Source organism: Puma concolor, chromosome C1 (genome assembly GCF_028749965.1).
Source record: "Puma concolor isolate L17-30 chromosome C1, mPumCon1.1.hap2, whole genome shotgun sequence".
NCBI lineage: Eukaryota > Metazoa > Chordata > Mammalia > Carnivora > Felidae > Puma > Puma concolor.
Window position 1 is genome coordinate 111,659,466 of NC_141674.1, and position 24,361 is coordinate 111,683,826.

Consider the following 24,361-nt stretch of genomic DNA (forward strand, 5'->3'; position numbering starts at 1 on the left):
TCTCATGAGATCATGACCTGAACCAAAGTTGGATGCTCAACCAACTGAGCCACCCAGGCACCCCAACTGATTTCTTATTCCGATAGAAAAATGGTGTGGTATGTTGTGATCAGTTGTTAATGAAATATTTCTCACCTACTAAACAGGTGAACTTTTTTCAGGAACTAAATGGCTTACAACCCAAGTATTTTGTATTTTGTATTTGATGGACATTTAAGGACATTATGCTATATGAAACGTCAGAGGAAGACAAATATCCTATAATCTCACTTATATGTGGAATCTAAAAAACGCAAACTCGAAGAAACAGAACAGATTGGTTTGTCAAAAGTTGGTGTGTGTGTGTGTGAAATGAGTGAAGGTGGTCAAAAGGTACAGATTTCCAGTTATAAGATAAATAAGTCCTGGGGACATAATACCCAGCATGGTGACTATAGTTAATAATACTGTATTGTATGTTTGAAAGTTGCTAAGAGTGGATCTTAAAAGTTGTCACCACTGGAAAAAAAATTGTAACTATGTGAGGTCATGGATGTTAAGTAAATTTATTGTGGTGATCATCTTTATATATATAATGATTAATACAATGTTATATGTCAGTTACCTCAATAAGGCTAGAATATATATATGTGTGTTTGTATATACATATACACAAAACATATTTTTTATAAATATATGTATACACACACACCTTTAAAAAATTTTTTTATTTTGGGACACCTGGCTGGCTCAGTGGGAATAGCATGTGACTCTTGATCTCCAGGTTGTGAGTTGGAGCTCCACGTTGGGCATGGAGCCTACTTTAAAAAAAGGTTTTTTTTTGTTTTTTTTTTTTTTTTATTTGACTTAAAGTTAAAACTAGATACTTGAGTAAACACACAAAAGAGGTAAACATTTGTACTTCCAAAAGGGATGTTTGAGAACTGAACTTGCCTTCTTATCCAGGTCAGTTTACTTCAGAGTAGACAGGAAGTGCCAACTGTTCAGCCCCCCTTCTCCTTATGGATGTGGGAGCTCTGGATCTCATGCCTGCTGACCCCTGCTAAGCCTGCACTCACTTGGATAGACAGGAGCAAAGGCCTCAGCTACCTGCCGTGATACCAAACTGGCTTGGGCTCTCTGAACAGCACAAATTGACAAGAGTCCAAAGGAGAGTTCCAGACAAGCCTTTACTGGGGCTTGTGCTCCAGCACAGGAGAGACAACACAAAGGAGAGTCTTCAGGCTGGCTCCCAGAGGAGAAGTCTCCCAGAGAGCCTGATAGAGACTTAGGTGGGAAAAGGGTAATGTCTAAACATGTAGGAGCAAGGATTGTTTGTTTTTTCCACTTAAAGGTCATGCTGCTTCTTGCCTCGCACGTCTAATTAGCCTGTGAAATCTCCACTCCTGGGCATGATTTTTAGTATTGTAATGGCGGACAAAGTCGGTGAAAGGTCAGCGTTGGCATCTATCTTAGTGCAGACTGGTTTGTTCCTGTTCTGCCAGCGAGCTTCCATTTTAGGTGACTGTCCCCTCCTGAACTCTATTACTCAGGGGTTGGTTGGCTTAGCTCTTCTGCAGACCTAGCAGCAGAATACTGGATTCTGTGGTTAGGGGTGTGGGGGCCCGATTCCAGTTCCTGCCTTGCCTCATCAGGGCCCCTGAGAAGGCTTCAGCAGTTTCAGTGCCTCCTTTTATGGTGCCAGCCTGCTGTTGTCCCTCCTAGTCACCAACTTCCCGTGGACTGCAAACTCACAGCTGGGTGAACCGCAGCTCTGCATCTGGTATCACAGCTTTCGACATCTCTGTTTGCATTTCAGGATCAGATGAAGAGGCTGCCAGTTGTATATGCCTCTTTAAAGTGGAAAAACAAAACCGTTAGCTGTATGTCCTGTTCTTGGTGGATAAAAATGGGCTGGTTTAAATCATAATCATAGCTTGCTTCTCTATGTAAGATTGCACAGAGGTAGCTTTGGGATTCTAACTAGGATCTGATCAGAACTCACCTTTTCAGAAACTTGGCTTCTGCCAGTTTCTAATTTTCAACGAGCAGGGGTGGTTTTCAAAATGTTTAACAACTTAGGGGCCATTGACCTTAGTGCTGTCAGACATTAAGCCTCTAATGCCAGATCAGGGTAAGGTCCTGGGGAGATGGGGAGTGGTCAGAGGTTACTTATGAAAGTATTTTGATATTTTAGTAATTGGTATAGCCCTGGGGTACTACTCAGCTGAATCTCCTCTTTCTGTCTCTCATACACGTACACACACAGGTCTTGTAACTCCCAGATTTATTTGCATTCAAAATAGAGAAAGGATCTGGGAATGCAAGCTGGTGCAGCCACTCTGGGAAACAGTATGGAGGTTCCTCAAAAAACTAAAAATAGAGGGGTGCCTGGGTGGCTCAGTCGGTTAAGCGTCCGACTTCGGCTCAGGTCATGATCTCACAATCCGTTGAGTTCCAGCCCCGCGTCGGGCTCTGTACTGACAGCTCGGAGCCTGGAGCCTGTTTCAGATTCTGTGTCTCCCTCTCTCTCTCTGCCCCTCCCCTACTCATGCTCTGTCTCTCTGCGTCTCAAAAATAAATAAAAACATTAAAAAAAAAAAAAAGTAAAAATAGACTACCCTATGACCCAGCAATTGCACTACTAGGCATTTATCCATGGGATACACGTGTGCTGTTTCGAAGGGACACATGCACCCCCATGTTTATAGCAGCACTATCAACAGTAGCCAAAGTATGGAAAGAGCCCAAATGTCCATCGATGGATGACATATATATATATATATATATATATATATATATATACATACATATATATATACATACATATATATATACATATATATGTGTGTATATATATGTATATATATACAATGGAGTATTACTCTGCAATCAAAGAGAATGAAATCTTGCCATTTGCAACTACGTGGATGGAACTGGAGGGTATTATGCGAAGTGAAATCAGAGAAAGACAAAAATCATATGACTTCACTCATATGAGGACTTTGATGAACATAAGGGACCGAAACAAAAATAATATAAAAACAGGGAGGAGGACAAAACAGAAGACACTCATAAATATGGAGAACAAACTGAGGGCTACAGGAAGGGTTGTGGGAGGAGGGATGGGATAAATGAGGAAGGGGCACTAAGGAATCTACTCCCGAAATCATTGTTGCACTATATGCTAACTAATTTGGATGTAAATTTAAAAAAATTAAAAATAGGGGCGCCTGGGTGGCGCAGTCGGTTAAGCGTCCGACTTCAGCCAGGTCACGATCTCGCGGTCCGTGAGTTCGAGCCCCGCGTCGGGCTCTGGGCTGATGGCTCGGAGCCTGGAGCCTGTTTCCGATTCTGTGTCTCCCTCTCTCTCTGCCCCTCCCCCGTTCATGCTCTGTCTCTCTCTGTCCCAAAAATAAATAAACGTTGAAAAAAAAAAAAAAATTTAAAAAAATTAAAAATAAAGAAAAAATAGAGAAGGATCAAGGGCAGCCTGCCTGTGAGCCCAGGTGTTTGTGGCTAGGCACTGTTAAGTGTTTTCTATATCTTACTGAAACTTCACACAACACTTGGGGAATTTTTATTTATTTATTTTATTTTATTTTATTTTATTTTTTTTAATTTTTTTTTCAACGTTTATTTATTTTTGGGACAGAGACAGAGCATGAACGGGGGAGGGGCAGAGAGAGAGAGGGAGACACAGAATCAGAAACAGGCTCCAGGCTCCGAGCCATCAGCCATCAGCCCAGAGCCTGACGCGGGGCTCGAACTCCCGGACCGCGAGATCGTGACCTGGTTGAAGTCGGACGCTCAACCGACTGCGCCACCCAGGCGCCCCACTTGGGGAATTTTTAAAACACTCTAACGCACTTAATGCTTTTATGCTCTCTAATGCTTTTACAATCTTTACATCGGGTCTTTCATTTAACACGTTTTATTATGTGCCCACCATATCAGGCTGGGATTAAAGGAGACCAAGATAGGAAGGTTCCAGCTCTGCTGGAGCCTTCATGCTAGTGGGGAGAGACAGACAAGAAAAAAACCCCAACTATGTAGATTAGCCTGGGAACAAATGCTACATTAGATATAGTGCTTGGGGGTGGCCTTTTTGAGAAGATGCTATTTGATCTGCCAAAGATAGAAAAATCGGTGAGAGGGGGGCGGCAGGGAGAGTTCCAGATCAGGAGAGAGAATGCTAAGAGCGAAGGCATGAATGGGGGTAGGGGTACTGATGCAGAGAAAACAAGCTGAAATGGCTGGCGCTTTGTAAGTCAGGGAGAAACTCAAGAGTTGAGTTTGAGTCCCCACACTGGGGTGGGGGTGGTGGTGGTGGTGGAGATTACTTAAATAAATAAACAAAAAATATAAGAATACATAATATATAAAAATATAATATATATAAAAATATATGTGTAAATATATATAATATATATAATATATATAATATATATATATAAAGTTACCTAAGTGCTATCAATAGAGCACTCATTACATGATTGTTCAGAGGTGCCTGGCTGGCTCATTTGGAAGAACATGTGACTCTTGGTCTTGGGGTTGTGAGTTTGAGCCCCACATTGGGTATAGATATTACTTAAATAAATATTGTTCAACCATATGACAGAAAACCATGAAGCTGTTAAAAGTTGAAGGACATATCTGTGTGTGAACTGAGAAATTAAAGGAGTCAAGATATATTGTCACAACAGAAGCAAGGTAAGTTTGTATAGTATCCTATTTATGTAGAAAAAAAAATCTTGTGTACAGTATTTTCACATATGTGTCTTTGGAAAGGTACTCTCTTTGGTAAGCGTGGCGTGAGGTGAGAGAGTGTGTGAGGGTGAGAGAGTGATCCTCTTTTCACTGTTTTCCCTTTTTGTACCTTTAAGTTTGTGCCATTTGCATGTATTAATCCCCCCAAATCAACGAGGCAATTCTTCAACCTTTTATTTAAAAAAAATTTCAAATACACACAAAAACAGAATAGCGTATAATGAACTCTCGCCTATCACCTAGCCAACTTGTGTCATCTAACTCCCTCTTTCCTCCCTTTCCCCCTTAAGGATATTCAGCTATTAAAAAAAAAAAAAAAAAAAAAAAAAGAACATTCCTCCGATCGTTGCAAACCCTTAATTTCCCAAATTCTGAAAAACTGAAAATTCAGGTTGATTTTGAGAAATTTTTGCCAATGTGTTTATTCCTTTTATGGCGGAGTGCCTTTTTGGATGTCCTTACTTAACCATACCTGCTGATGTCCTTGACTGGAATATTTTAAACTTTTTTTTTAAGTTTCTTTCTTTGAGAGAGAGAGTGAGTGTGTGTGCGTGCGTGCACATGAGTGTGAACAGGGAAGGGGCAGAGAGAGAGAGAGGTCAGCACAGAGCCAGATGTGGGGCTCAATCCCACTAACCACGAGATCATGACCTGAGCTGAAATCAAGTATCAGACACTTAACTGACTGAGCCACCCAGACACCCCCCTATTACATCATTTTATATATCATTTAACACACAAATAATTCAGAATGTAACTAATATGAAAAGATTTTTAAGATTTAAATATCATTGTTACATGTAAAAAATTGAATAGTTCTTTAATGCCATCTAGTATCTACCCAATCCATGTCCAAATATATCCAGTTTTTCAAAAATTTTTTTACTTTTTCTTTTTTTTTTTTTTAAAGTCCATTTGTTCAGTTCAGGATACAAATAAGGGCCACACATTGCATTTAGCTAGCAAGTCTTTTGTTAAAAAGAAAAATCACAGGTCCAAAATGGAGTCACTTATTCATGATAGGCCACGTTGCCAAACTGAGGTTTAATACTTAATGTAATTGCTGTTTCAACTTCCTCCAGAAATGCAATCTTACCTGGTCAGTCAGGGATTTTCTGGCCAGCACCAGTGAGGTAATCTGTCGTATGGGCCAAGGTTAAGCCAACCCAAAATGTGCTACTTTGGCATACTGATTATTTTATTTTATTTTTACATTTATTTATTTATTTTGAGAGAGAGGGAGAGGGAGAAAGTGCTTTCAAGAGAGAGTAGGGGAGGGGCAGAGAGAGAATCCCAAGCAGGCCCCAAGCTGGCAGTGTAGGAGCCCAACGTGGGGCTCAAACTCACAAATTTTGAGTTCATAACCTGAGCTGAGATTAAGAGTTGGAAGCCTACTGACTGAGACACCCAGGTGCTCCATGGCATACTGATTATTTTAAGTAAAAGTTACTTAAGAAACAGCCAATGCTGAAAAAGATGTCTGATGCCCCTTTGTCTCCAGAAAACAGGATAGAAATTTCCCTCGTGAATTGCATCCTTTCTACACTAGGAGGTAATGATATATACTTATTACCAGAGATAGGGAATTTAGACCTGAGAAGGGTATATAAATAATGATGCTACTTTATACTAATTTACTGCCCCAACACAAATTCAGTTTAAAATTCCTTATTAATACCATGTGATTTCATTCTTATGTGGAATTTAAAAAACAGATGAACATATTGGAAGGGGGAAAGAAAGGAGAGGGAAACAAACCACAAAAGAATATTTAAAAAATTTTTTAAAATTTATTTTTGAGAGACAGAAAGTGGAGGAAGGGCAGAGGGAGAGGGAGACACAGGATCCAAAGCAGGCTCCAGGCTCTGAGCTGTCAGCACAGAGTCCAACCTGGGGCTTGAACTTACAAACCTTGAGATCATGACCTGAGCCAAAATCTGCACTTAACCAGCTGAGCCACCCAGGCACCTCCACAAAAGAATCTTAACGACAGAGAACAAACTGAGGGTGAATGGAGGGAGGGGGATGGGGGATGGGCTAAATGGGTGATGGGTACTAAGAAGGGCACTTGTAATGAGCACTGGGTGTTGTATGTATGTAAGTGATGAATCACTGAATTCTATGCCTTGAAACCAGTATTACACTGTAAGTTAACTAGCTAAAATTTAAATAAAAATAAAATTCCTTACTAATTGAAGCTCACGAACATGAATTTTCTTTGTCCTGTCAATTCCTCAAAGATTTATTGTCTCTTTGTGTAAAAACTACAAAAACTGCCTGCCCTACTAATTTGTTTGGTCTGAATTTTGTTATTGGGCCTTCTTGCACATGTAATTAAATCGGCTTTTTCCTCCTCTTAATCTGTTTCATGTCAATTTTATTCTTAGACTAGCTAGAAGAATCTTGAAGGGTATGGAAAATTTTTCCTTCCCAACACTGTGACAGGGGCCTTCTCCATCCCCCAAAGGAAGTTGAGATATTTCACCTGATAAGATTTCTCACTCCACCAAGGGAAGGTGATCTTATCTGAAACAATCCTTTCTTTTCTTTTGCTAACTATCCTACCCCATTTCTGTCTATAAAACCCTTCCTTTTGTATAGCTCCTTGAAGTTCTTTTGTATTTGCTGGATGGGATGCTGCAGGATTCATAAGCAGCTTAACAAAGCCAATTAGATCTTCAATTTTGCTCAGCTGAATTTTTTTCTTAAGTCTCTAATTGATAAATCAATCTGTAACAGTTCCATGCCTCTATTTTTTTTTAAGTAAGTTTTATGACCCATGTGGGGCTTGAATTCACCATCCCAAGACCAAGACTCCTGTTTTATGGACTGAGCCAGCCATGCACCTTGATGCCTCTATTCTTTAATAACTTTTCTTGGAGATAGATCACTTGTATAGAATTCTATAGAATATGACTGTTTGTATACTTGTGGTGTTATCTCCTAGTCAATTTAAAAAACATGGGGCACCTGGCTGGCTCAGTTGGTTGAGCATCATTGAGCTTTCAGCTCAGGTCATAATCTCATGGTTTGTGAGTTCAAGCCCTGCATTGGGCTTTGCACTGACGGTGTGGAGCCTGCTTGGGATTCTCTGTGTCTCTCTGCCGTGACTCTGCTTGCACTCTCTCTCTCAAAATAAATAAATAAATAAATAAACTTAAAAACAATAACAACAAATTTCCTGGGGCGCCTAGCTGGCTCAGTTGGTAGAATGTGCGACTCTTGATCTCAGGGTTGTAAGTTTGGGCCACATGTTGGATGTAGAAATTGCTTAAAAATAAAATATTAAAACAAAACCATTTTCCTGGCATGACTCACAAGATTAGAGGTATGAATAGCTTTTACTTATAATTAGATTGATCCTCTAATGCAGCGCATCTTAAGACTCTTCAAGGATCAGGATACTTTAATATGCTTGAATGCCTTCCCTACCACTTGGAGCTGTAATATCTAGGAACGGACCACTTGCTTGTCATTTTTCTTTTCTACCTTTAGAATTCTACTTAAGGGTGGATACCTTAAGGTCACTCTCCTGACTCCATTATCCAACTTCAGCTTCTGAGAATCCTGCATTGCATCCTGACTGGACTGTCCTTCAGTGTTCCTGCTATCCTATCCTACACTAACGACATGGAACTGGAATTGTCTGTCTCTTGTACTGCAAGGAACTCTTTGAGATCTGGTTCATTCTGTGCTTGGAAGTTAGAGGAAATGCAGGGCAGTACTGTTTATGGCTTAAATAGTGGTTTATTGACTGAATTATGAGTTCCTTCACACCAGCCATCATCCCTGCTCCTCTCATTTCCACCTCTACCATATCCCTAAGGGGATATACACCCTCATATATCCTAGTGTTAAAAAACAAGACCACCATAAAACGGAGTCACTTAAATTTAGCCCCACATCACCAAAACAAGATGTAAGTATAGTTTCGGTTCACCCCCAGAAGTGGGATCTTCAAGCAGTCATTCAGGAATCATCTATCAGCACTAGTTAGGTAATTTGCCTGATAGACCTTTGCCATCCTCTAAAGCAAAGTGACTTTGCCATAACTAATCCACTTTTTTGTCTAATTTCCTTGTTCCCAATCCCATCTTTCTATAAAAGTCTTTCATTTTGAAACCTTGTTATTTATTAAAATTTTTAAATGTTTATTTATTTTTGAGAGAGAGCGAGCGAGCAAAGGAGGGGCAGAGAGAGAGGCAGACACAGAATCTGAAGCAGGCTCCAGGCTCTGAGCTGTCAGCACAGAGCCTGATATGAGGCTCAAACTCACAAACTGCGAGATCATGACCTGAGCTGAAGCTGGATGCCTAACTGACTGAGCCACCCAGGTGCCCCATATTTATTTATTTTTATTTATTTACTTACTTTGAAGGAGGGAGGGAGGGGGAGAGAGAAAGAGGGAGAGAGAGAGAATCCCAAGCCAGAGATCCACATTGTCAGCATGGAGCCTGATGTGGAGCCTGAACTAATGAACCATGAAATCATGACCTGAGCCAAAATCAAGAGTTGGATGCTTAACTGAGCCACCCAGATGCCCCTTTATTTTTTTAAGTAATGTCTCTGTCCAGTATGGGGCTCTAACTCACAACCCTGAGATTGAATTGTATGCTTTAACAACTGAGCCAGCCAGTTGCCCAATATTTAAAAAATTTTTTATTTACATTGTCGTATTATTTCCCAAAAGTTAGAAGACCATTTGTTTGGAATTTGTACTGTGAACCTCATATAAATGGAATCATCCCTGTCCTCTTTTGCTCCTGATTTAACGGCATCTGTGACATTCACCCAAGTTGTGTTTATCAGTACTTATTTCATGTAGTTCACTCTATAACCACACTATGGTTCATTTACATGCAGCAGCACTGATGGACATTGGATGGATCGATTATTCTGATCAAAGCTGCTATGCACACTTCTGTACAAGCCTCTATTAGATGTATGCCCTCATTCCAATTGCTGGGTCGCACGTCGGGTGAGTATAAACTTAGCTCCAACAGACACTGTTAAATGTTTTTCAAAGTGGTCGTACCACATGGTTCAGCTTTTATAACTTGGTCTGACTCTCAGGAAGGGAGTCACACTAAGAGGCCCGACTTGCACTGGGGTGATATAAACTCCAGCTGCACGCTTGACTAAGCTAAGTGCTTTCATTTAAATGCTCAAAATACTAGCAGGCAGGAACTTCAATTTCACGGGTAGATAGACTTAGCATGGCCAAGTGCCTTGCCCACAGTTTCACTCTAGGCCCCACACTGGAACTGCCACTCCGCCCCCGAACAAATTTCTTATTTAAACCCTGAAAAACTGGGTGTTCTTGAGGGCATTAAGTTTAGCTCACAGCGCGAAGAAAGTCAGGACCGCTTAACACCTTCGCCGCGCCTCCGTTGGCAGCGCTGACTTCCGCTCAGCGGGAACAAAGGAAGCCCTCAGGCAAGCCGCAAGGGGATTCGGCCAGGTCCCACCCCTCACCTACGCACCTGCGCAGATGGAGGCCGACCGAGCTAGGCGCCCCAGGCGCGAGTGACGTAGTAACGTCCGACGGTGCGTGGTGACGCCAGGGCGTGCGCTCGGTGGCTCGTAGGGGAAGATGGCGGCTGCTCTTTTGGAGGAGAGGGATTGAGAGGGGAGGAGGGAAGAGGCTAGATGCGAGAGACTTTCCCGGCGGTGGAGACGAACTCTTCGCTCGCCATTCATTAGGAGCTTTGCTCAGCGTCGGAGGGTGAGTGCGGCGGCGGCACGGGACTGCTCGCTTGCTGCAGACGATGGCACTTTCCGCCATTTTCAAGCTCGGCCGTTGCGTGCTTTGGGGGCCTAGAGGGGCGCCTGGGGACAGGTTGGGAGAACTGGGAGCATCGTCGTCGGGAGGGCCCTTTGAGGCTGGGTCGACTTTTAGGGGAGGGAGCTGGAGGCTTGAGGTAGACCAGAAAAGGAGGGCATGGTGGAAGTAAGGCCCCTGACTGGCGACGAGAAGACGTAGGTAGGGTAGGCCACGGATAAGACGTGAAGTTTGGAGAAGGGAAGCGCGTTAAACGTAGATTTGGGGCGGGAGTGGAAGGGGCTGAGCCGAGAGTTGAATGGAGTGCGGCTTTTGGTTCAAGGGTCGCGGGAAGTTAATGGGAAGCCTGTGAAACAGCAGCAGGTTTAGCCTCGATATTATCGTGTCTTGAAATTGGTGTTTGTAATAGGTCCACAGCTTGACGGTCAAAAACCCTTCTCCTTTGGAATAGTTACATTCCTATTTTGCTTGCTTTAGATCATGCTAGTTGCAAGTGTGCCTACAGTAACTCCCTCTTTATCTCCGGTTTTAAGTTGCTTCCTGACAACTACGTATTTAGGATTTTAGCTTTTTTTTTTTTTTCTTTTAAAGAAATACTAATACTCTCTTGTAACCCTTGTGGTTAGTGACCCTTCCGTTGTAAGAGGAAGGTGGGTCGACAGGGAATTCCGTAATTGGATCTGTTTAAATCAGATCAGAAAAGTACTTGTTATTTGTAGAAAACTTGTCAAGAATGTTTTTAAGTAATTTCTGCACAGATGACATTATCTTAACTGTTTAGGAACTTTGGAAGACATTAGAGTATGAACAAAAAAAGCCGGTGTTAAAAGAAATACCTTTTGGGAGCACTGAGTTGACTTTTAAGTATACTCTGGAGATAGAGTGTATGCAGTATTTTTGCCTGTGAACGTGATGCAATGGTAGATCTATTTAAAACAAAACTTTTAGAGACTGTTAAAAGGAAACATGTTAATTGTTCTCATGGTGGCTTTTTCTTTTCCTAATCTTAATTGCATTTGACACCCATCTTTAATCGCAATAAGATACTTTTGCAGTTTTTAATTGGTCTCCTTGCTTGGAAGATAAAATAACTGGAACGATTTTTTTTTTTTTTTTTTTTTTTTTGGCAGAGGCTTGCAGTTACTCTTTAGCCTGTTTCATTGAACTTTACGGAAAAGTTTTCTCTTTTTGTACTCGTGGTAAGAATATTGATAGAAAGTTGACCTTACATCACCATGATGTAGTTACAAATAAATTCTTATCTATGATGTTGATGGCTTAACTTACATACTTTGGTGAAAAGTACTAAAGGTCAGATTTTGCCATCACAAATTTTTCTTGATCTAAGGCTTTAATTATACTTTTGCTAGCCACTTAATGTATTTTTTCAGTTCTCTTTGCTAAGTAATAAGTCCATATTTCACATTGCTTTGGGAAAAACTTGTTATTTATTGCCAAATTCCAAACTCTTTCATATTTCAGAGTAGGAAAGTAAGGTTATAGCAAAGCTTTAAAACTACAACAAATCTGTTGCTTGTGTGTCGGTTAAGCATCTGATTCTTGATCCCAGGGTCGTGAGTTCAAACCCAGTGTTGGGCTTTTTATTAAAAAATAAAAATTAAAAAAAAAACCCAAACTACAACAGATATATTGACAGAAATATTAGTGAAAGTCTCACTTATGAATATATATGTAATCCTTTTGAAGTTGCTTAGCAAAAAATTAGGGGTCTTAGTACTGTTTTTAGATAAAGTGGTATTTGTAGTCTGCAGATTAGAAATCTTTATTATCAAAGAATATTTAATTAAATACCATAAACTTACAACTTGCTTAAACACTGCAGATTTGTTCTTTTAAGATTCCAGAACATTCCAAGATTTTGTGTTGAAATTTTTGCTTGTAAGAGAGGTTATATCTGTTTTTTTTTTCTTTTCTTCTTTCTTTTCTTTTCTTTTCTTCTTTTTTTTTTGTCGAATGGTGAAAGTTTCTCTGTTGCTGTGTAATGTGTTGTGACAAGTAGGTCTCCTGACCATAGTTTTAATGCTTCAAGATATTTTATCTTTTGTCTTTGACAGTGACATAGTTTAAAAACTTTCCTCCTTGAACACACACTGTGGCTGGTAACATTTGTGTCCCCATTGCGAAAGATTTACATTAGTCCTAGACATGGAAGCTCTTAAGTATGTTGGAAAATATTCCCCAAATTACACTTCTCTACTTCTGGTCCTTGATTGTTTTATGTAGTATTTTCTCGTGAAAATTGACTGACTTCATAATGTTTGTATTGTACCGTATATTCATAATTTGAATGCTTATAAATTCTCAGAGCTGGGTAGTGTTGGAAAGGGCTTGACTTCCGGCATCAGAAAGACCTAGGTTTGAATGCCAGGCTCACCACTAACTAGCTTTTTTTAATTATTTATTTATTTATTTATTAAAAAAAAATTTTTTTTTTTCAACGTTTATTTATTTTTGGGACAGAGAGAGACAGAGCATGAACGGGGGAGGGGCAGAGAGAGAGGGAGACACAGAATCGGAAACAGGCTCCAGGCTCTGAGCCATCAGCCCAGAGCCTGACACAGGGCTCGAACTCACGGACCCCGAGATCGTGACCTGGTGAAGTCAAACACTCAACCGACTGCGCCACCCCGGCGCCCCTAACTAGCTTTTTTTTAAATATTGGGTCAGGTAATGAAACTCTGAACATCAGTTTCCTTACATATGAAAGTGTTAATTATTATAATAGTTATCTCAAAGGTGAAAGAAAATGATAATGTAGTAAGCATTCAATAAATTTTGGCATTTTTCTTTCTGTTACTTGAATTTAGTTGGCTAAGTCATTTGTAGGGTGTTTTTATTTATTTATTTATTTATTTTGAGGTATAATTGACATGTAACACGATATTAGTTTCAGGTGTACAACATAATGATTTAGTATGTATATCTATTGCAAAATGACCACCTCAATAAGTCTAGTTAACATCTGTCACCATAGAAAGTTACACATTTTTTTTTCTTGTGATAACTTTTAGGATCTACGTATATGCACTATAGTATTATTAAATATAGTCGCCATGTTGTACATTACATCCCATGACTTATTTTATAACTGGAAGTTTGTACCTTTTCCCCTTCACCTATTTTGCCTCCCTTCCACTTTTCAGTTCTTAAAGATTAACTCAGATATCTTTTTTTTTTTTTAATTTTTTTTTTCAACATTTATTTATTTTTGCGACAGAGAGAGACAGAGCATGAACGGGGGAGGGGCAGAGAGAGAGGGAGACACAGAATCGGAAACAGGCTCCAGCCTCTGAGCCATCAGCCCAGAGCCTGACGCGGGGCTCGAACCCACGGACTGCGAGATCGTGACCTGGCTGAAGTCGGACGCTTAACCGACTGCGCCACCCAGGCGCCCCAGATATCTTTATTAAAGACTTGACAGTCTCATTCTCTTGTAAACTATTCCTTTCCCTTGTGTTATTAAAGCATTTGGTACATATCTCTGTTTAATGTATTTTGATTGTGTATCTTCTCCACTACTTTGTGAGATCTTTGAAGGCAGATCCTTCATTGCCTTACATTTTTGTATTCATAAAACCATGGCATTCTAAAAATTGTTTTATAGAAGTGAGTGAATTTTCCACAAAAACTATTCTCATGATTCTACTGGGATTCATTTCACACAGATCTGGTTTATTTCTACTCCTTGGCTTTAACTTTTTGCCTGTCTTCCTCCTCTAGACTATTCATAACCTATCCATTCCTCAAAATCCAGCTAAATCTCATCCCATTAATAAGGTCTTCAGAAACTTTTCATGTATTTATTTATTAAAAACGTTTTAAATGTTTATTTGTTTTTGAGAGAGACAGAGACAGAACGTGAGTGGGGGAGGGGCACAGAGCTAGAGAGACACAGAATCCAAAGCAGGCTGCAGGCTCTGAGCTGTCAGCACAGAGCCTGACGTGGGGCTCGAGCCCATGAACCGTGAAATCATGACCTGAACTGAAGTGTGACACTTAACCCCAATCAGCTACCTAGGCTCTCCTTTTTATTTATTTATAATTCCTCTCTCCAGTTAGCCTAGGGTCTGTGTGACTGCCTTTTGTTACTTTGTGTCCTTTAGTACCTGGCACTATGCCTTACCCATTTTGAGTAGGTCCTTGGGTGGGATGATAAATGTAAAATTGTGCTTGAGGCTGAGTTTGTTATAGGCTCCTGCTCTATTCACTGTCCCACTTAGGAAGATACTTTTAAGAGCCATTTCCCGTTTTTTTGGATGTGGGATATTCTGGTAACTTTCTTATCTTTTTATGTTATGAGAAATTGCAAACATCCAGAAAAGTTGAAAGAATGAATATCTATTACCTTCCATTTAGATTTACCTGTTACTAACACTTAACCATTTTGCTTTAGCTATCTACGTCCCCTCTCAACAACCAATTGAAATTAAATTGCATATGCCATGCTATTTGTCCCCTAAACACCTCAGGATGCCTCTTTTTTTTTTTTTTAAAGTTTATTTATTTTGAGAGAGAGAGAGAGAGAGAGAGAGCATGCATGTGCATGGGGAGGAGGGGATTGCAGAGCAGAGAGAGGGAGGGGGAGAGGGAGAGGGAGAGAGAGAATCCCAAGCAGGCTCAGCACTGTCAGTGCAGAACCTGACTTGGGACTTGAACTCATGAACCATGAGATCATTACCTGAGCTGAGATCAAGAGTTGGATGCTTCACTAACTGAGCCATCCAGATGCCCCAGGATGCATCTTTTTTTTTTTTTTTTTTTTAAATTTTTTTTTCAACCTTTATTTATTTTTGGGACAGAGAGAGACAGAGCATGAACGGGGGAGGGGCAGAGAGAGAGAGGGAGACACAGAATCAGAAACAGGCTCCAGGCTCTGAGCCATCAGCCCAGAGCCCGACGCGGGGCTCGAACTCACGGACCGCGAGATCGTGACCTGGCTGAAGTCGGACGCTTAACCGACTGCGCCACCCAGGCGCCCCCAGGATGCATCTTTTAAAAATAGTGTCATTCTTCTACACTTTAAGCATTTTTATTTCAAGCCTGACTCCATCTAAGGCAGTACTAAAAACACGATACCATTATTGTGCCTGAGGCAATTAGCATTAAGTCTTTGGCATTGATTATTTTTTTAATTTTTATTTTTTATAGATTTTTAAAATTTTTAAAATTTATTTATTTGGAGGGAGAGAGAGAGAGAGAGGGAGGGAAAGAGAGAATGAGCAGGGGAGGGTCAGAGAGAGAGAGAGGAAGAGAGAGAATCCTAAGCAGGCTCTGCACTGACAGCACAGAGCCAGATTCAGGGCTAGAACTCAGGAACTGTGAGATCATGACATGAGCTAAAGTTGGATGTTTAACCGACTGAGTCACCCAGGCACCCCTTTAAAGATTTTATTTTTTTTAATTAAAAAAAATTTTTTTAATGTTTATTTATTTTTGAGACAGAGAGATACAGAGCATGAACGAGGGAGGGTCAGAGAGAGAAGGAGACACAGAATCTGAAGCAGGCTCCAGGCTCTGAGCTGTCAGCACAGAGCCCGACGCGGGGCTCGAACTCACGGACTGTGAGATCATGACCTGAGCCGAAGTCGGCCGCTTAACCGACTGAGTCACCCAGGCACCCCATTTAAAGATTTTATTTTTAAGTAATCTCTACCCCCCATGTGGGGCCCGAGCTTACAACCCCGAGATCAAGAGACACATGCTCCACTGACTGAGCCAGCCAGGCACCCCTATATTGTTTTCTCTCTCTCTCTCTTTTTTTTGATGTTTTTATTTTTGAGACAGAACAAGTGAGAGAGTGAGCGAGCGAGAGAACAAGAGCAGGGGAGGGGCAGAGAGAGAGGGAGATAGAGGCTCTGAAGCAGGCTCCAGGCTCTGTCAGCACAGAGCCTGATGTGGGGCTGGAACTCACCAACTGTGAGATCATGACCTGAGATGAAATTGGATGCTTAACCGATTGAGCCACCCAGAGCCCCTCTTGTTTTTTGTTTTTGTTTTTAATGTTTGCTTACTTTTTTTTAAAAAAAATTTTTTTTTTCAATGTTTATTTATTTTTGGGACAGAGAGAGACAGAGCATGAACGGGGGAGGGGCAGAGAGAGAGGGAGACACAGAATCAGAAACAGGCTCCAGGCTCTGAGCCATCAGCCCAGAGCCCGACGCGGGGCTCGAACTCACGAACCGCGAGATCGTGACCTGGCTGAAGTCGGCCGCTTAACCGACTGCGCCACCCAGGCGCCCCAATGTTTGCTTACTTTTGAGAGAGAGAGAGGGAGGGAGAGATTGAGCAGGGGAGGAGGGGCAGAGAGAGAGGGGGACAGATGATCTGAAGCAGGCTCTGTGCTGATAGAGAGCCTGCTGTGGGGCTCGAACTCACGAACTGTGAGATCATGACCTGAGCTTAAGTTGGATGCTTAACCGACTGAGCCACCCAGCACCCAATCGATTTAATTTTGTAATATATCAAATATGTACATGGTTTACAATTTAAGACTATACTGAAAGAATTACTTCAGTCTTGGTTCTGTCTCTAGGCTCTCCACTACAATTCTCACTCACCCAATGTATGTATGTGTGTATTCTTATTTTTCTTTTCTGTAAAAACTTGTGACCTTTTTTTAATTGTGATGAAAAAATTTACCATCTTAACCATTTTTAAGCGTACAGTTTAGTAGCGTTAAGTATATTCACATTGTTGTGCCACAGATCTGAGAACTTTCTTCATCTTATAAAACTGGAACTCTGTACCCATGGAACAACTCCCCATTTCCCCCTCCTCCAGCCTGTGGCTATTCTACTTTGTGTTTCTAGGAGTTTGACTATTTTAGATACCTCATATGGTTGAAATCATGCATTATTTTTGTGGCTGGCTTATTGCACTTAACCATAATGTCCACAAGGCTCATCCATGTTGTAGAATGTGGCAAGATTTCCTTCCTTTTTTACAGCTTAACAATATTCCATTGTATGTATATACCACATTATATTTATCCATTCATCCATGGCTCATTGACTTTCTGGTTATTGTGAATAGTGCTGCTGTGAGCATGGAGGTGTCCAAATATCTCTTCATGATCCTGTTTTCAATTCTTTTTAAATTTTTTTTTGTTTTAACGTTTATTTATTTTTGAGACAGAGAGAGACAGAGCATGAACGGGGGAGGGTAAGAGAGAGGGAGACACAGAATCTGAAACAGGCTCTAGGCTCTGAGCCGTCAGCACAGAGCCCGACGTGGGGCTCGAACTCATGGGCCGCGAAATCATGACCTGAGCCGAAGTCAGCCGCTTAACCGACTGAGCCACCCAGGCGCCCCTCAATTCTTATGAATATATACCCAGAAGTGGGATTGCTGGATCATATGGTAGTCTATTTTTCATTAAAAAAAATTTTTTTAAAATGTTTATTTATTTTTGAGAGACAGAGAGGGCATGAGCTGGAGAGGGGCAGAGATAGACACAGAATCGGAAACAGGCTCCAGGCTCTGAGCTGTCATCTGAGCCCCAACGCGGGGCTCAGACCCATGAACTGTGAGATCATGACCTGAGCTGAAGTCAGATGCTTAACTGACTGAGCCACCCAGGCGCCCCTATTTTTCATTTTTTGAGCAACTTCCATCCCGTTTTCCATAGCGATCATACCATTTTATATTTTATATTCCTGCTAATAGTACAAAAGGGTTCCAATTTCTCCACATCCCCATCAACACTTATTTTCTGTTTCTTTGATAGTAGCCATTCTGTTAGGTGTGAGGTGATATTTCATTGTGGTTTTAATTTGCATTTCTCTCATGATTAGTGATGTTGAGCATCTTTTCATATGCTTGTTGGCAATTTGTATATCAGCTTTGGAGAAATGTCTATTCAAATCCTTTGCCCCAATTTTAATTGGATTATTTGATTTTTTTTTTGTTGTTGAGTTGTAGGAGTTCTTTACCTCTTCTGGATACTAACCCCTTATCAGGCATGTGATTTGTGGGTATTTTCTCCCATTCTGTAGGTTGCCTTTTCTCTCTTAATTGTGTTCTTTGCTGTGCAAAAGTTGGAAAGTTTGATGTTTCCCATTTCTGTGTGTGATCCTTGTTCTTTTTCCACCTAACAATATATTCAAGAAATCATTCCATATCAATTCAGAGCTTCCCCCTTCCCCCACACCCACCCCATGATAATGTGATTTATAATAAGAAATACATATTTGATCTTTGTCCAGTTTTTAGCACAGAGCTCCTAAAACTCTTGGAATTTCCTAAGTGATTAGAGTGATGTGTGTCTTGACATTCAAAACAAACCTCTTTGAACCACACTGTATTTATGTTAAGGAGCTGACTTTTGGAACGCTGTGGGATAGGGGCTGGTTGCCAGGGAAACCAACCAAGTGATTAGATGGTTGGATTTTCAGTCTCACCTTCTCAACCTCAGAGAGAGAGGTTGGAGGTAGGATCAGTTGCCAGTGGCCAGTGATTTAGTGAACCATGCCTAGGTAAAGAAGCCTCCATAAAAGGCCAAAAGGATGAGGTTCAGAAAGCTTCCAATTTGGTGATTGTGTAGAGATTTGGGTAGCTTGGTGGGTCAGTGGATGTGGATGCTCTAACCCTTTTCCCACATACCTTGCCCTGTATGTCTCTTCCATCTGACTAACCAGTAATCTAGTAAGTAAAATGTTTGGGTTGTTATCATTTTGAAGTTATTACGAAAAATAGTGAATAATGTTATGAATAATAGTCATGAATAATAGCATACAAGTTTTTGTGTAGACATAATGCTTTCGGTTCTCTTGGCATTATACCTAGGAATGGAATTGCTGGTTGTTATGGTAATTCTGTATTTGGGATTTAAGGAGATTCCAAATCTGTTTTCTCAAAAGACTGTACTATTTCATATTCTTATCAGCAGTATATGAGGGTTAGAATTTCTCCTTATCCTCACCACCACGTGTTATTTGCCTTCTTTTAGATTATAGCTACCCTAATGGATGTGCAGTGTTATCTCATGGCTTTGATTTGCATTTTCCTAATGACTAATAATGGTGAACATCTTTTCATGTGCTTATTGGCCATTTATATATCTTAGAGAAGTCTCTTTTCAGATACTTTGCCCATTTAAAATATTAGGTTATTTGTTTTTTATTATTACTGAATATGTTGTAAATGCTGCAAGTCCCTTATCAGATACGTGATTCGCAGAAATTTTCTCTCATTTTATGGATTGTCTTTTCACTTTCTTGATGGTATTATTGAAGCACAAAAGTAATTTTGATGATGTCCAATTTATTTTTTCTTCTGTTGATTGTGCTTTTGGTATTATATCTTAAGGCTTTGTCTCATAGTCATGAATATATTATATATTTGCTGTATTTGATGCAGTTAGCAATTGGTCAAGCATTTGATTTACCCCACCAAGAATGTGTGTTGTCCATAGGGTAAATATGAGTAGGACTTTGACTTTTTGGTTAGAAACTTGTAGGGCTTTACTTTGTGGTTAGAAATCTATAAGCTTCAGTTTTGGCTCTAATAAAAGCAGTTTTACATAACTGTACTTAACCTTTATTTTATAAAGGGTAAGGAAGGATATATATTTCATTGGTGAAATTTATTTATTTATTATTTTTATTTTCTTAAAGCTTTTATTTTTAAGTAATCTCTACCCCCAACATGGGGCTCAAACTCAACCCTGAGATTAAGAGTTGCATGCTCTATTAAGAGTTGCATGCTCTATTGACTGAGCCAGCCAGGTGCTCCATTAGTGAAATTTTTTTAACTTCATTTTTATTATTAAAAAAATTTTTTAAAGTTTATTCGGAAAGAGAGATAGTGTGTGTGTGCACATGCGAGCGGGAGAAGGGGCAGCGAGAGAGGAGAGAGAATTCTGAGCAGGCTCTGCACTGGCAGCGTGAGCCCATCACAGGGCTTAAACTCAAAAATCATGAGATCATAACCTGAGCCAAAATCAAGAGTTGGACCCTCAACACTCTGAGCCACCCAGGTGCCCCTAATTTCACTTTTAATATTTGATTAACTCTCAGTTTACTGTGTCCTTAATAACCACTATATTTTTGAGGTCCAGACTGGGTTGGAGGGAAATACAAATTGAGATAGTGTGTGTCATAGGGTAATTAAAGACACCGTAAATGCCAAATACTGAGGAACTTGTTAGGCTTTTAGGCCAATATGGGTAAGAACTAGAAACCGAGAACTGGTCCAAAATCAAGAAACATTCAAAGCCTTGAGCATGTCAGTTTATCTTGAAGTATTTGAAGTATTCAGGACCATGTCTTTAGGGATTGTTGCTTTGGGAATGATTTTGGGTATTCTGTTAAGTGCTTTTACCTTCAGTTGTTAAGCTAGATTAAAAATGAGCTGAACGAAATTTAGGAAAATTCTTACCTGCTCCCTGTGTAATCTTGAAATTATAGAATTGTTTTACTTTTGAAGGTCATCAAATCTAGACTTTTTAATTTGAAGATAAAGAAACAGGATTGAAGAGATTAAATTTGTTTGTAGGCACACGGTGGCAGAATTCAGGTCACCTGAATACCAGTTTAGTGTTCTTCATTCCACCTTCACAAAAAACCCAGAGCATTTCATAGTATAACTTGGAAGGGCTGTTTGGTTCATTGTCTTTGGGAGAGAGCTAAAATGACAAGTTACATACCTAAAAGAGTCTAAAATAGGAAAATCTTCCATCAGGATTTAAGTGGTCACATTGTTTGCGGTCCTTAAGTTGTCACAAATAGCTTTGTTCAGAATTGGTTACTGGTGAGGACTTTGGTGTATTTTTATTTTAGTAATGTGATGATTTTCAGTCTTTAAATCTGCATTTGGGAGAATATTTCTTAGTAGATTTTATACACACAGAAACACACACAGCCACCCACCCTCACATCCCAAATGTAGCCCCGTGCCTTCCTATGTTTCATATACTCAAATTGTAGTTGGTATTATTAATAAGAGTCTTTTTCATCCACATTTTCTCTCTCTTTTTAAGTTTATTTATTTTGAGAGAGAGAGCTGGGGAGGCACAGAGAGAGAGGGAGGGCAGGAGGGAGACAGAATCCCAAGCAGGCTTCCACACCCCCAGTGCAGAGCCTGATGTGGGGGGGCTCAAACTCATGAACTGTGAGATCATGACCTGAGTCAAAATCAAGAGTTGGATGCTCAACCGACTGAGCCACCTAGGCCCCCTTCACCTACATTTTCTACCCCAGTGCTCATTTCCAGTTATATTTTTTATGTCGCTTTTGTGCCCAGAGTAGACATTTCCAGTTTTGTGTCTGGCCATGTTCATAACACTAACACTACAGTTGGTAGCATTACTTTTATAAGTTATTTCATTTTTGTGTATTTATTCATTCATTTATGTGCTATATACATGTGTTAAGAAACTGAAAAGTACAAGAGGATGTGCAGTGATCTGTCTTCTTGCAACTATCTTCTTTCTTCTATGCAGTAGCTATCTTTATCAGTTTGTTGTGAAATCTTCCAAAGTAATGTGAGGTATATGTAGCAAATTTATGCACTATAGATGTGTATGTGTTCCTTTTTCTATTGCTTTTCACACACACAGTAACATTCTGTATGTTGGTTTGTACTTCCCTTTTTTTCACTTAACAGTTTATCTTGGAGATCCTAAATAGAATTACCTCCTTTATGGTAGTTTTCGTAATATGCACTGTATGTATATTTCATGGTTTACTTTGACTAGTCCTCTGTTTAACAGACATAGGTGGTTTCCAGTCTTTGTTATTGCAAAAGTGCTCTGCCTATGTAGGGGTGAATTCATGGACATGGGATTGCTTGGTCAAAGTATGTACCCCATTAGTGTCTGAGTATAGTTGTTTCTCTCACATCAACACATGTATTATGGATTTTGCTTTTTTTTTTTAATTTTTAATGTTTGTTTTGAGAGAGAGAGAGAGAGAGAGAGAGAGAATATGAGTGGGGGAGGGGCAGAGAGAGGGAGACACAGAATCTGAAGAAGGCTCCAGGCTCTGAGCTGTCAGCACAGAGCCCGACGCGGGGCTCGAACTCATGGAGCATGAGATCATGACCTGAGCTGAAGTCGGTCGCTTAACCAACTGAGCCACCCAGGTGCCCTGGTATTTTGCTGTTTTTTTTAAATAAAGATTTTACTTGAAGTAATCTCTACACCTAATGTGGGGCTTGAATTCACAACCTTGAGATCAAGAGTCACATGTTCTACCTGCTGAACCAGCAGGCACCCCTGATTTTTGCTTTTTTGAGTGATGTTGCTTTTCAGTAAGTGATGAGTCATTCTTCAGCATGAGTATTGAAGGGAATTTAAAATCACCAATTTGGGAGCTTCTGGGTGGCTCGGTTGGTTGAGCATCTGGCTCTTGGTTTCAGCTCAGGTCATGATCTCATAGTTCTTGAGTTCAAACCCACAGATAGAGCCCTTGACAGCACAGAGCCTGCTTGGGATTCTCTCTCCCCCACTCTGTCTGCCCCTCCTCTGCTCACTCTTTCTGTTTTTCTCAAAATAAAATAAAATCACTAATTTGCCCCTTTTTGACCATTCTTCTGGGATAATTTTTGCATAGTAAAATGTTATGCAGCTCATTGAATACATTATTTAAAGTAGATCTCAAGGGCAGTCCATTAGAAGATTGTTTTGTATAGGTAAAAACCATAGATTTAAAAAAAATTTGTGAAGACTAAAAAATTTAGTGAGAGATTTTGGTAAAAAGATATGTACATCTTCCTTGATTATCATAGTTGAGTAAATTCTTTTCTTGCCTCTTATTCCTCCTTTAAAATTGCGTAGGATAATTTATCTTTCTAAAATTCAAATTTTATCATTCACATTTCTTGGATGACTCATCATTGTCCACAATAGTAGTTTTATACTTTTTTGAACCCCGTGAGGTGTCTGATGAAAGTTGTTTACTCTTTTCCCAGACAAATATGTAAATGTTCATATTAGAATTCCTGCAGCTGTGAGGTGAGGGGGTCACTGAACTCCTTTTGCCCATTTATGTATCCATAGACCCCAGTTAAGGCTTCCTGCATTATTTGATAGATTTAGCATGTCTTCAGCATGTGTAGGTTGACATAACAGGAATTTCAGAATTCAGCTCCAATATATGAACTTCCTCTGCTGCTCACTCTTAACACCTACCCTGTCCATGAACCACTTTTAAAAACTTAAGTGCACCTAAAACCAATCCGGTGTTATATGTCAATTGTGTCTCCATTAGAACAGAGGCCTTTTATTCTTTTTGCTATTTCACTCTGCCTGTTGTCCAGTTGGTATATTCCTTTTTTTTTTTTTAATTTTTTTTTTCCAACGTTTTTATTTATTTATGGGACAGACAGAGACAGAGCATGAACGGGGGAGGGGCAGAGAGAGAGGGAGACACAGAATCGGAAACAGGCTCCAGGCTCTGAGCCATCAGCCCAGAGTCTGACGCGGGGCTCGAACCCACGGACCGCGAGATCGTGACCTGGCTGAAGTCGGACGCTTAACCGACTGCGCCACCCAGGCGCCCTGTATATTCCTTTTTTTAATCACTGCATAATTTTTAAAATTTTTATTAAGAGAGAGCATGAGTTGGAGAGAGGAGCGGAGGGAGAGAGAGAGAGAATCTTTTTTTAAAAAATGTTTTTAATGTTTATTCATTTTTTGAGAGAGAGAGAGAGACAGAGCACAAGTGGGGGAGGGGCTGAGCTGTCAGCACAGAGCCTGATGCAGGGCTCGAACCCATGAACCTCGAGATCGTGACCTGAACCAAAGTTGACTGCTTAACCGACTGTGCCACCCAGGTGCCCTGAGAGAGAAGAGAGAGCGAGAGCAAGAAC

At 40.3% G+C, this 24,361-nt stretch overlaps 1 protein-coding gene and 1 long non-coding RNA gene across 8 annotated transcripts in view; one reads left to right on the plus strand and one right to left on the minus strand.

Annotated features, from left to right (window-relative positions):
* Window positions 1–1,150: 1,150 nt before the first annotated feature.
* On the minus strand, window positions 1,151–10,214 carry LOC147578388 (uncharacterized). Its single transcript, XR_015255143.1, has 2 exons — window positions 10,094–10,214; window positions 1,151–1,832 (listed from the first exon to the last, which is right to left on the minus strand). It is a non-coding gene; the product is annotated as an uncharacterized LOC147578388 (long non-coding RNA).
* Window positions 10,215–10,298: 84 nt separating this feature from the next.
* WDR33 (WD repeat domain 33) overlaps window positions 10,299–24,361 on the plus strand; it is a 124,535-nt gene continuing 110,472 nt past the window's right edge. For 4 of the 7 annotated variants that reach the window (XM_086718304.1, XM_086718303.1, XM_025928605.2 and 1 more), the window contains exon 1: window positions 10,300–10,474. The gene's annotated coding sequence lies outside the window, so the exon portion shown is untranslated. Of the gene's footprint in view, window positions 10,475–24,361 lie in introns of all 7 variants that reach the window. The other 3 variants (XM_086718306.1, XM_086718305.1, XM_086718307.1) reach the window with 1 other exon arrangement.